Here is a 13,974-nt window from a genome sequence, read left to right on the forward strand (position 1 = left end):
CACATTCAGTCAGCGCAAGCCGATGGTGTTCTCAGTGCAGTGAGTGTGCCCGCTGTCCCGTGCCCACATTCCCTCACAGACACGCTCAACCCCATGGGGTTTTGTCCTGCTCGCTCTCTCCACAATCTGTCATAGAGAAATCGAGCGCGACCAGGCTGCCCGCAGTGATCGGCGCGCCCCCCGCCTCGCACACTTTAAACACAGTGTTTATGTCTCAGCACACCGAAGCTCTGCAGCCGCCGCTGTGCCGCGGCCAGAGCCCGGATCGCATTCTACCTCTAGCTATTCACGCAAATGCGTGGGCAAAGCTTCCCGGGGTATCGGAATGGGTGTTGAACACTATAAAGAGAGGCTATTCGCTACAGTTCGCTCAACGTCCCTGCCGTTACACGGCGCGTGTCGAAACCACGGTAAACAAAGAAGTATCTCATCTACTTCGAGCCGAAATAGCGAAACTGCTGAGCAAAGAAACCATAGAACCTTTATCTCAGGCTCAGAGTGAGGGGGGGCTATACAGCAGATTTTTTCTGGTACCCAAAAAAAACGGGGGTCTCAGACTCATTCTAGATCTGCGGCAATTGAACAAAGCACTTTTGAAGTGCCAGTTCAAAATGCTGACAACCAGGAAAATCCTCGCACAAGTTCGCCAGGGTGACTGGTTCATGTCAATAGATCTGAAAGACGCCTATTTCCAAATACAGATTACGTCACGTCACAGGCGATTCTTGAGATTCGCCTTCGAGGGCCAGGCATATCAATACACAGTCCTACCGTTCGGCCTGTCCCTAGCACCCCGTACATTTACGAAGTGCATGGACGCGGCTCTCGCACCCCTGAGACTTCAGGGCATGCGAGTTTTGAACTACTTGGACGATTGGCTGATTCTAGCTCGATCACACTCAGAGCTCATAGAACACAGGACCACATTACTCGAGCATCTCGAGAGGCTGGGTCTTACAGTCAATTGGGCGAGGAGTTCGCTGTTTCCCAGCCAGAAAATTTATTTTCTGGGAACAGTGCTGGACTCGCTGTCTATGACAGCACGTCTGTCGCCGGAGCACGGACTGGACATTCAGCGCACCGCGAAATAGTTCTGCCGCGGCTCTATAGTCCCGCTCAAAAGGTTTCAGAAAATGCTGGGTCTCATGGCCTCAGCATCTTCTGTACTTCAGCTGGGCCTGCTTCGCATGCGCCCACTGCCGTTATGGCTGAAAGCGCGAGTTCCACCCCGGGCGTGGACCCCTGGTCTGTTTCGCCTCAGGGTCGACATGAAATGCGTTTCGGCTCTGGAACCGTAGAAAATACCCGACTGGTATCAGTCAGGCGTGAGTCTGGGGACTCCCTCGAGTGTGACGGTGGTGTCTACGACGCCTCCACCTTGGGATGGGGAGCGCTGCTCGAGGGCAGACCGTTCTTTGGCCAGTGGTCGGAACGGGAAAAGCTTCTACACATAAACTGTCTGGAAATGCTGGCAGTCAACAACGCGCTACGGCGTTCTTGTCCCCAGATAAAAGGCCAACACGTCCTAGTCCGGTCGGACAACATGTCAGTGGTGGCATACATAAATCGCCAGGGTGGCATCAGGTCCCGAAACCTTTACAGGCTGACGGAACGCCTCCTGGTCTGGGCTCAGCACAACCTGCTTTCACTGAAGGCAGCGCATGTGCCTGTTCACCTGAATCTGGGACCAGACAGACTGTACAGAGACAATGTCCCAGCAGGGGAATGGTCGCTGTACCCCCAGACGATCCAACTGCTGTGGGAGACATTCGGCAGAGCGTAGGTGGACCTGTTCGCGTCCCAGGAAAACGCTCACTGTCCGGACTTTTTAACCAAGAGCAGGGATGCGCTGGCCCACGTATGGCCCCGCTGCCCCCTCTATGCTTTTCCCCCCGTCTCGCTCCTGCCTCAAGTGCTGGAACGAATCAGGGAAAACAGATGCCCAGTGCTGCTCGTGGCTCCGCTCTGGACGAACCAGATTTGGTTCTCAGTCCTGATGCAGCTGACCAGCACAGCTCCATGGCCTATACCGGTGAGGAGAGACCTCCTCTCTCAGGCAAAGGGCTCGATTTGGCATCCTCGCCCGGATTTATGGTCCCTACACGGAGGGAGTGCAAAACACGATCACGCAGGCTAAAGCCCCGTCTACTAGACGGCTCTACGCCTCTAAATGGTCAGTGTTCTCTACCTGGTGTCAAGCTCAGGGCTTTTCACCCGTACACTGCAGGGTTACGGAAGTGCTCTCCTTCCTTCAGGAGCTGCTGGATAAGGGTAGAACCCCATCAACGCTCAAAGTATACGTGGTGGCCATAGCAGCGTTTGCAAAACCAACGTCTGGCCAGTCACGGGGGAAAAACGACCTGGTATTACAATTCATCAGGGGAGCTCGGAGGCTGAATCCTCCCAGACCCCCCCTCAGTCCCTGTGTGGGACCTTTCTACGGTTCTGGAAGCCATGAAAGGTGCCCCATTCGAGCAGATCCATTTGTCAGACATGAAACACCTGTCTTTCAAAACGGTATTTCTTGTGGCTCTTGCTTCATTGAAGCACGTAGGGGACTTACAAGCGGTTTCAGTAAGCGCGTCATGTATGGAGTTTGGGCCTAATGACTCTAAAGTCATACTCAAACCAAGGCACGGGTACGTGCCCAAATCCCTCAACACACCGTTCAGGGCACAGGTTATTTCCCTGTGTGCCCTCCCAGTGAATAATGAGGAGGAGGATGCTAATCTCCTCTGCCCCGTCAGGGCGCTGAGAGCTTATGTGTCCCGCTCGTCTGTCTTCAGACAGACCGAGCAGCTCTTTGTTTTGTTTGGCGGGCGCTCCAAGGGACTGGCCGCATCAAAACAGAGCCTATCCAGATGGATAGTTGATGCCATAGCACTGGCTTACACTTCTAAGGGCCTGCAGTGTCCTTTGGGTGTCAGAGCGCACTCCACAAGAGGCGTCACCTCGTCGTGGGCGTGGTCTAGCGGGATTCCCTTGCAAGATATCTGTATGGCGGCAGGCTGGGCCTCAACGTCTACATTTATAAGGTTTTATAACCTAGAGGTTCCCGCCTTACAGGCCAAGCTGTTTTCGGTCTAGAATTCAGTACTATCTGCCCCGCTGCGACGGCGCAGAATGCTGAGTTTTGCTCTTGCCGTGCATACAACAGCGCTGGTTCGCTTCAGCGATGAAAACCAGTTTGTATCAGCCTGTCGAGCGTATTTATAGGCCAAGGCCACGCCTATTCTGGCGGGACGTGACGAAATGGGCGCGAAGCGCCCCCATTGGGTATCACGTCCCGCAGGGCCTCTCTCGATAGGCTGCTGCTGTTGCCGCAGGGCAGCCAATAGGCGCGCGAGCCGTCTTGCCTATGTCTGCATGCTGCTGCACAGCGTTTTACATTAAATCAAAATTAAGGATAATTTTTGGCTTCAATATCTCGTGGAAAAGAGGTTTTCCCCCTATAGCGTAAGATATTATGCAGTACTCGTTCCCTCTCTAGAGAGAACCGAGGTTACGTTAGTAACCGAGTACGTTTTCTTTTTAAATTGCTGAAAGTCATTTGATATCATCAATGCGCTTTTGGGGTAAAACTGCTGTGTATTTTGGCCATGATCAATGCATTGTCACTTTAATTCAGCATGAGCGGCGCAGCAAAAATAGACTCGGCGCCGAAAATTAAATATTTAACATTACAACTGCGTCTAATTTGTAAACAAAATGATTTACACACGAAATCCAGCATAAACTCCGGCACAATTTGCATATTTTTAATCTCTCAAGACAGACGTCACATCCCGAACCTCAAAGCGTTTTTCGCTTGATTGATATTTGCATAAAGTCGAGAACTGCCTAACCTTTTGACGCTCTCAACTCTTTCTCCGGTCCGCTGTCAATCCCAAAATGCACTGCGCGAGCGTGAAGCTCGACTTGAATCACATGGACTTGAATGAATTGAAAACGGTCGCTCCGCTCCGCTCGCTCTGTAGTGGACATGCACCATAATCTGTAAACATGGCCGCCGAAAAAAAATGCTATGCTAAATCGTGCTGTGTGAAAAAGATATCGTCTGCTTGGTGTACCTTTAAAGTTATTGTGTGAGCAGGCTTTAAACTTTTTTCTGGACTTAACTAGTTAACTACACAGTTAGCCTATTTCTTATGACGTTTTTTTAGTGAATTGAAGATTTAAAAATAAAATACACATTTAAAAATATCTAATTTTAGATATGGCATCTCAACAAAGTGTCAATTTGTAACTTTCATATAGTGCTTAATTAAGGAATAATTTATCATTTCCATCACTATTAACTGGCCCTCATATATATATATATATTTTTTTTTTACATATTTGTACAGCATGTGGTCAATGTGAACTGTTGTTGTATGAAAAAAGGGGTTTCACTGTTGGAAGAAAGTCATACAGATTTAGAACAACTTACGGGTGAATTCCTTTTTTTATTTTTCTATTAATGGACCCTTTTCACAGACAGTGATGATTCGTTTTAATTTGATTTTAAAATGATCATTTAAATTATTTATTTTTAAAAATGTATGTACATTTATAGTTATTCTTTGTATTATGTTACCTTTGCATCAAATGACAAAAAACTAGTTAATGCTGTGAGGGTGTTTCTAATACAATGGCTGTTACATTTGGCATCTTTATCTCTTCTGAATGCCGTTATCAATCTCTTTATATATTTTCCTCTTTTTGAAAGTTGTGAAGTTGAAACACTATATTGTGGAGTTGTTCTTTTGCTATTTGAGCAAATGGGAACACAAACAATACATTTAATTGATTATCTCATTCACCGCCAAAGAAGTTTACCTAACTATGACGACTTCTGCTTCTGAGAAACCCTGAAATGTGAAAAAGGTCAATTGGCCATTTGATACATTGTGTGTTATTGGGTCTGAAGTGATATGACTTAGGGGGCTTTCACACTGGCAGTTTAGTTCGGAACGGGGCACGGTTCGCATGAAAAATCTCTAATGTGAACGCTGTCATGGGACCCGGGTGCGCACTGGGGTACCGAACTCGAGACTGCCTGGAGGAGGTGGTCTGAGTTCGGTTGCTCCCGAACCGTGCTGCGATTCGCGTGTGTGTGAAAGCAACACGGACTCGGGTGCGCACTTGTTCAGGAAGTAAAGTATCCTGCACATACGTTTTAGTCGATTATGATGTATTTAGTTAAATAAAACACACGTAAGGGATGAAGATTTACCCTGGGTACGAGCAAGAGTGAGTCTGCAGTGTATTCGCCCATAGTGCGTGCATGCAGGGCAACAAATTAATGGAAATCCCCTGCTTCCTCAAAAGAGTCCATTTGCAAGCAGCGGAAAGACAGCTTATGCGAAACACACAAACAGTTAACCTGCGTTGTTTACTCAGCTATGAATAATAGCACCAAATTAATAAAAAACATAATATATTGACCCGCGTCGTGTTTTCTATCATGCGCCGTGCACGTTTGCAATGACGTAAGATGCACGCAAACGCACCAGAGTTCGATAGAATCAAGTTGAGTGTAAAAAGAGACCAACGCTGCGGGGGGCGCCGGAAACAATCGCGCTCGGCTTCGGACAGCAGCAAACGAGCCCAGAGTAAAAGCCCCCTCAGTCACATGACCTTACTTCTTTGGTAAGCTTACATAACCTTTACAAATGTAGCCTGTGATGAACATGCCAAGCACATATACTATGGGGGAAAAAACCTCTTCCTCCATGCTTCATCATTTCTGATGGTTGGTTGTCAGTGCACACAAAAACCGTACAATAGTAGAGAAAAGACAGCAGTGCATATTGTGTGGCATGAGAAATGGGAATGATGTTATGGAGTGGTCCGCTGCTCTCCTCTGTGGCAGGTATGACATGGATGTGTTGGTTAATAAATCATGACCAGGTCAAGGGGGAAGTAGATCAAGCACAGGAGAGAGGAAAAAAGGTGGAAATGAAAAAGAGGAAAAGGAGAGATATAGGAAAAGGTGATCATAATGAGTGGCTTCCTACTGTCACTTCATCCGGTTGTCGCCTCAAGCTGTCAGTACTTCCTTGGAGACTCTATACTTTTTAAGCTCAGGGAAGAAAAAAAACAAAAACTTGAGTGTATATGTGTGTTTGAGAGAGGAGACAGAGACAGGGCCGGAATCCCACAGAGGCACTGTGTACTTTGGTAATGAGATGAGTGTTGCTGGTGGCCCGAATCTGCTGGATGACAGGACAGCTTTGGGTGGAGGAACAGATGAGAAATGGACTGACAGCAGAATGGTAATTCTGAGCTGATGGGCTTATGATGGGGCCCTCACTGCTGCCATGATTATGTGTCACACTTTACAATCAAATGCAAAATATTACAATGAGGCAAATACGCAGATATATGAAGTATCAGCTGCAGGCTTCCATATTACACACCTCAGGCACTTATTACAACAGAAATATGCATTTCATATTTATATGATTGGGTGTCTGAGTAGTGTCTTACCCAGAAATGACATCATTCTGACATCAGCATCTCAACTTATGTCATTTTAAACCTGTATGACATTCTTTGTTCCGTGAAACACAAAGGAAGATGCTTTGAGGAATGTTCACTCTGCTCTTTTCATGCAATGAAAGTGAATGGGGACCAAGGACTGAGAAGCTCCAAAAAAGGACAGAAAATGGTTTTAAAACTATATAACTGGTGCCCTGTATTCCTAGTCTTCTGATGCCATATAATAGCTTTGTGTAAAAAAGAGAAATTTAGGTTGTTATATACTGGGAAAAAATAGCTTGACCACCAAATTCACTATTCAACATTGTATGGTTCTTCTAGAAATAGGGCTGGTTGATATGGACAAAAATAATTATCACAGTATTTTTTCTACATCATTTGATATCGATATTTATCATAGTATTTACATAAAACCATTAATGAATGTAATCATATCATGTTTCTTTACAAGTAAATTAAGCTTTCTTTTAATTTAATTTTAATTGCAAAAATGCATGACAGAATTTTCATTTTTGAGTGAACTATTCATTTAAAAGATTTATTCTATTCGATTCCAATGTTAATTTTTTGGTCAAAATACAAAGCACTTTATGACCCAGTGGAACAGCATAAAAAACAGTTACATGTAGACACATTCAATCACTGAAACTAAAGTGTTAAAGTAAACTAGCGTGCGGTATAGAAGAAATAAAGAGATGCTTTGATAGTTAGAGGAAGGGGAGTCAGGCGAATGGGAGGTGGCATGTGTTGCTTGATATGCTGGGAGTTTTTGATAGGGCTGTAAGTGTGTGTGACTGCAGTGGCCCAGCTGCAGTCCTAATGATGGCAGTATGTTGTGAGCTAACTACCCTCACTGTGCTACGAGCCCTCGGGCTAATGCCACATCTCTCCGTCAAGGCCTTCCTTCATCCTGATTTACTCAACCTTTCCGAAGACACACACACACACACACAGATGACAAATAATTCATATTATGTTGAGCTGAAAGTTTGCTATAGAGCCTCATTAGACAGGTATCGTAGAGGAGTGAAATTCTTGGTTTCCGCTGCTTGGTCAGGGTTTTTAAAGCAGGCATCTTAAATAAAAAAATAAAAAAATCAAATATATAAATACATGGTAAACCGCAGTTTCTCTTTTTCCTCTATTGGGAATAGCTGATTTGATTCCAAGGTTGTACGATGGTACCTGAAGCTCCTCATTGTGAAGCACTGATGTCATGCTGAGGTAAGTTCCACCAACCTGATTTGAGTGAATGGAGTTTAAACATGGATGTCCAAGTGTCCCAGCAGAAGATTGTTTGGAAGAAATTTTATGAATTAAGCAAAAAAAAAAAACCAAAAAAAACACCATAGCAGTTTTCTTACCAGCGAAAAGAGATGATGCAATCTATGTTTAACATTACCATCCACTGTGAAACAAAAGACATCATAAAGGTCCCAAAATCGAAGAATGAACTGGGACATCATATCGAACAACATCAATCTAAAACAAAGTTTCTTTAGAGAACATGAACACTCTGGAGAGCTGATTTATACACTGTAAAAAAGTTGCTGCCTTTATTTTTTAATAAACTTGGATGTTTAAGTCTTTGCAACTTAAATTACATTAAACTGACTTAAAATAATGAGTTGAATCTTGTATAAGTTATAAAAAGTTGAAAATTGCTTGCCTTATATTAATGAGTTAAAGCAATGTAAAAACATATGTTGTCAACTTGATCATATCATTTTTTAACAGTGTAGTATATATTGAAGCTGTAAATCTAATTGAAAGAGACACTGACACTGTTTTTTCATGTTTAATACTGTAAAGCTGCTTGCTTTAAACCAATATATTGCATATAAGAGTTTTATAAATAAGTGTGACGAATAAATAAGTGCCGAATTGCAGAGCTTTTGCATACATATCCACATCGCTATGATCAAATGCTTTCTTAGCTACTGTTTTCTCACCACTGACATTTTTTTTAGTTTATTTTGTTTTTGAGAGAAAAGCACACACCACATATTTACATATTCATCTAATCGCAACATGGGTGGCATCGGCATGTTCGCTAACAGCATGTACCTTATATTTAACGTAAGAGCAGGCGTGGCAATTTAGAAATTTTATGTGTCTGGCTTCCAGTGTCACCCGCCTCTAGTTATTTTTAGATGTACAAAACAGCAGCTTGATATTGCAAACTGCTATTTTTTACCATATTATTTTAATGTATTTTAATAGTTTTACTGTTTACTGCAGTTTGTTAATTCTTCTCGTTATTTCCCTATAGCGGCTATAGAATCAGAAGTCTCACACATTCACATAAAATTGAAAAACCAGGTGAAAACCACTGAAAAGGCAAGCAAAGTACGAATAATAACTGTGGCATAAGTATAGGATGTTAATAATGCACTAATTTAATTATTAGCCCATTCACTGTAGCTCAAAACCATTAAAAATGACTTGAAAAGATTTCTTGGACAGGTTGAAATGCTATTCGACAGTTCCAAGTGTGTCCCTCATGCATCATTTGCTGATAGGTATGTTTGGCGTAATGAAGATACTGTCACTTGAATCCTAAACGTACATATCGAGTTTGATCTCTCACTTAGTCCGGATTGATTTTCCTCTTAGCACCATGGTCCAGCGCCTTGCTTCAAATGAAGAGGTGAAAATGAGGCTCTTTGATTTTATCTGCAAAATTAAAGAAGATTGAGGTAGGGGGGAACCGGTGCTGTGGGTCGAGAGAGATTACCACTGCCTCCCTTTGATGTGTTACTCATTTATCTGTGTGTCAACAAAGAGTGAAATGGAGGAATAGTGAGAGTTTGGAGAATGGCAATCATGCATTTCAAACCAGCTCAGCTTAGAGCAAGCCCACCAGGCATGTGGCTAGGTGATTTCTGTCCTGCGGGCAAGAAGAGGGATTTTACAAATAGTTTGACTTTTTCAGGGCATGCAGAAAGAATGGTAGAAAAGTTTTTAAAAGGGGAAGCAACTGAGGGCTTGAAACTGAAATCTTGTTCTTGTGTCCATGGCCATATGAGCACAGCCACCAAAATTGCCTTCCTACGCAGCCAGACTTTCCAGAATATTATGTTCTGTTTTTCCTTAAAGAAAAAATGTATGTACTATACATACGTACTATACATAAATGTATGTACTAATATATACGTATAATAACTCCATATGAATAAAAAGGTTAAGACTAAGTATCATTTAAAGGTCCTGGCATTTCCTGGCATGTTGTTTCGTGATAGGTAGGATAAAAACAAACAACAGCAAAAAATATATTTAAATAAATAATTTTGATAAAAAAAATAAGTCTATACAATGATGTTTTGCGTTACCCCAAGAAAATTTCCATTCGTTGGAAACGTGAAACATTTAGCAAGCGAACACAAAGTTTCTCGGGGGAACGCAAAACATTTTGTGTGCGAACACAAAGTTTCTCAGGGGGAACACAAAACATTTTGCGAGCAAACACAAAGTTTCTCGGGGTAATGCGAAACATTTTGCGAGTAAACAAAGTTTCTCAGGGGGAGCTCAAAACATTTTGCGAGCGAACACAAAGTTTCTCGGGGGAACGCACAACATTTTGTGAGTGAAAACACAACATTTCTCAGGGGGAACATGAAACATTTTGCGAGCGAACACAAAGTTTCTCAGGTGGAATGCAAAACATTATGCGAGCGAACACAAAGTTTCTCAGGGGAACGCAAAACATTTTGTGAGCGAGCACAAAGTTTCTCAGGGGGAACATGAAACATTTTGCGAGCGAACAACATTTCTCAGGGGGAACGCAAAACATTTTGCGAGGAAACAAAGTTTCTCGGGGGAACGCAAAACATTTTGCGAGCGAACAAAAAGTTTCTGAGGGGGAACGCAAAACATTTTGTGAGCGAACACTAAGTTACTCAGGGGAACACGAAACATTTTACGAGCGAACACAGTTTCTAGGGGGAATGCAAAACATTATGCGAGCGAACAAAGTTTCTCAGGGGAACGCAAAACATTTTGTGAGCGAGCACAATGTTTCCCAGGGGGAACACAAAACATTTTGCGAGCGAACACAAAGTTTCTCAGGGGGAACGCAAAACATTTTGCGAGGAAACACAAAGTTTCTCGGGGGAACGCAAAACATTTTGCGAGCGAACAAAAAGTTACTCAGGGGAACGCATAACATTTTGCGAGCGAACACTAAGTTTCTCAGGGGGAACGCAAAACATTTTGCGAGAGAACACAAAGTTTCTCGGGGGAACGCAAAACATTTTGTGAGCAAACACAAAGTTTCTCAGGCGGAACACAAAACATTTTGCAAGCGAACAAACTTTCTCGGGGGAACGCAAAACATTTTTCTAGCCAACAAAAGGATTCTCGGGGGAACGCAAAACATTTTGCGAGTGAACAAAGTTTCTCAGGGGGAACACGAAACATTTTGCGAGCGAACACAGTTTCTAGGGGGAATGCAAAACATTATGCGAGCGAACAAAGTTTCTCAGGGGAACGCAAAACATTTTCTGAGCGAGCACAAAGTTTCTCAGGGGGGACAAAACATTTTGCGAGCGAACACAAAGTTTCTCAGGGGGAACGCAAAACATTTTGCGAGGAAACAAAGTTTCTCGGGGGAACGCAAAACATTTTGCGAGCGAACAAAAAGTTTCTCAGGGGGAACGCAAAACATTTTGCGAGGAAACACAAAGTTTCTCGGGGGAACGCAAAACATTTTGCGAGCGAACAAAAAGTTTCTCAGGGGAACGCATAACATTTTGCGAGCGAACACTAAGTTTCTCAGGGGGAACGCAAAACATTTTGCGAGAGAACACAAAGTTTCTCGGGGGAACGCAAAACATTTTGTGAGCAAACACAAAGTTTCTCAGGCGGAACACAAAACATTTTGCAAGCGAACAAACTTTCTCGGGGGAACGCAAAACATTTTTCTAGCCAACAAAAGGATTCTCGGGGGAACGCAAAACATTTTGCGAGTGAACAAAGTTTCTCAGGGGGAACACGAAACATTTTGCGAGCGAACACAGTTTCTAGGGGGAATGCAAAACATTATGCGAGCGAACAAAGTTTCTCAGGGGGGACAAAACATTTTGTGAGCGAACACAACGTTTCTCAGGGGGAACGCAAAACATTTTGCGAGGAAACAAAGTTTCTCGGGGGAACGCAAAACATTTTGCGAGCGAACAAAAAGTTTCTCAGGGGGAACGCAAAACATTTTGCGATCGAGCACAAAGTTTCTCGGGGGAACGCAAAACATTTTGTGAACTAACACAAAGTTTCTCAGGCGGAACAGAAAACATTTTGCAAGCGAACAAACTTTCTCGGGGGAACGCAAAAATTTTGCGAGCGAACAAAAAGATTCTCGGGGGAACGCAAAACATTTTGCGAGTGAACAAAGTTTCTCAGGGGGAACGCAAAACATTTTGTGAGCGAACACAAAGTTTCTCGGGGGAACGCAAAACATTTTGTGAGTGAACTATGTTTCTCGGGGGAACGCAAATCATTTTGTGAGTAAACACAAAGTTTCACAGGCGGAACACAAAACATTTTGCAAGCGAACAAACTTTCTCGGGGGAACGCAAAACATTTTTCTAGCAAACAAAAGGATTCTCGGGGGAACGCAAAACATTTTGCGAGTGAACAAAGTTTCTCAGGGGGAACACGAAACATTTTGCGAGCGAACACAGTTTCTAGGGGGAATGCAAAACATTATTCGAGCGAACAAAGTTTCTCAGGGGAACGCAAAACATTTTGTGAGCGAGCACAAAGTTTCTCAGGAGGAACAAAACATTTTGCGAGCGAACACAAAGTTTCTCAGGGGGAACGCAAAACATTTTGCGAGGAAACAAAGTTTCTCGGGGGAACGCAAAACATTTTGCGAGCGAACAAAAAGTTTCTCAGGGGGAACGCAAAACATTTTGCGATCGAACACAAAGTTTCTCGGGGGAACGCAAAACATTTTGTGAGCAAACACAAAGTTTCTCAGGCGGAACAGAAAACATTTTGCAAGCGAACAAACTTTCTCGGGGGAACGGAAAAATTTTGCGAGCGAACAAAAAGATTCTCGGGGGAACGCAAAACATTTTGCGAGTGAACAAAGTTTCTCAGGGGGAACGCAAAACATTTTGTGAGCGAACACAAAGTTTCTCGGGGGAACGCAAATCATTTGGTGAGCGAACACAAAGTTTCTCGGGGGAACGCAAAACATTTTGTGAGTGAACTATCTTTCTCGGGGGGGGGGGCACAATTTTTTTTTCGAGTGAACAGTTTCTTGGAGGGAATGCAAACATTTAGTGAGGGAAATCAAAGTTTTCTAGGGGGAACGCGAAACATTTTGCAAGTGAACGCAAAGTTTCTCAGAGGGAATGCGGAACAGTTTGCAATGGAGAGCAAAGTTCCCTTTCGTAGTCATTACGAATTCCGTCGTGACGACGAATGGGTTTCGCTTAGAAAGCCTTTCAACTTTGAGTATTACAAAACGAGCCAATGGCAAAGAAATGCCATGGGTCAGCGGAATTTGCATGGCGTGACTCCGCACCACCTCGTGGGTATAAAAGGAGGACGCCGGCAACATGCAGATATGTTTTCGCTTCGGAGCCAAGAGTATTCTTCACTCCACAAGCCATTCTGAGATAATTTCTCTTCGCGCTTCGAGACAAGTTTCTCTCCGGGTGTTGGTGTGACGGTGATTCCCAGCGAGTTTCACATTGCCTGCTGATCTGTGCAGTGGTTTGCCAGTCGTGTGTTTCTCCCTGGTCGCTTCAGCATCTGCAGAGTTTTCCCTCTCACATAAAGAGCTTGTACGCGGCACATCTTTTTAAAGATGCATTGAAAATGCCTGTGCACTTCTGGCTGTGGTAGTCTGGTTGATTCTGCTGTTGGGAGTTAACGCTGCTCGACGCGTGTGGGCTAAAAATAGATCGCGCTCGGGCAGCGTTCATGGATGTGTCATGTTTTCATTGCGGGAACATGACCATTGCAATGTCGCAGTCGAGACTCAATGACCTCATTAGAGTGAGAGTCCCCTCATCCACACCCCAATCTATTTTCTCTACGTGAGGAAATACTTTTGCTGGTGGCCAGAGGTAGTTGATGTGTAAAAAAATGTTTTTCCTCTGTCCAGACACACCTCTCTCACATTGCAACCCGTACGGTTTCCGGATGAGATCGCATGACCAGTCGCGTTCACTGGACGTCGGCTGGACCAGAATCTCATTCGGTGCCCCGGCAGATGAAATCATGTCTATCGCCGCATCACAAGGTGGGCTGGAGTCCTCTGGAGATGAAGATTCGGCTGTGCTGCCGCCTTCGGGTGTGCCAGCATTGCCGAGTCTGATCCAGTGTTGACAACCATGCTTTCCCAGCACGATTAGTTTTGGAGGCGGCACGTGCTGACACCAGCACCCGCCCTCAATTCCTTTCTTCCCGAAGAGGTCATGAGATTGTGGGAGTCTCCTTTGACTTTTCGTGACTGCTCAGCAGCCTCTTCCGCCTTTTCTG

This window comes from Siphateles boraxobius, unplaced genomic scaffold (assembly GCF_051911475.1).
Source record: "Siphateles boraxobius isolate OS27281-9 unplaced genomic scaffold, OSU_SipBor_1 46, whole genome shotgun sequence".
Lineage (NCBI taxonomy): Eukaryota > Metazoa > Chordata > Actinopteri > Cypriniformes > Leuciscidae > Siphateles > Siphateles boraxobius.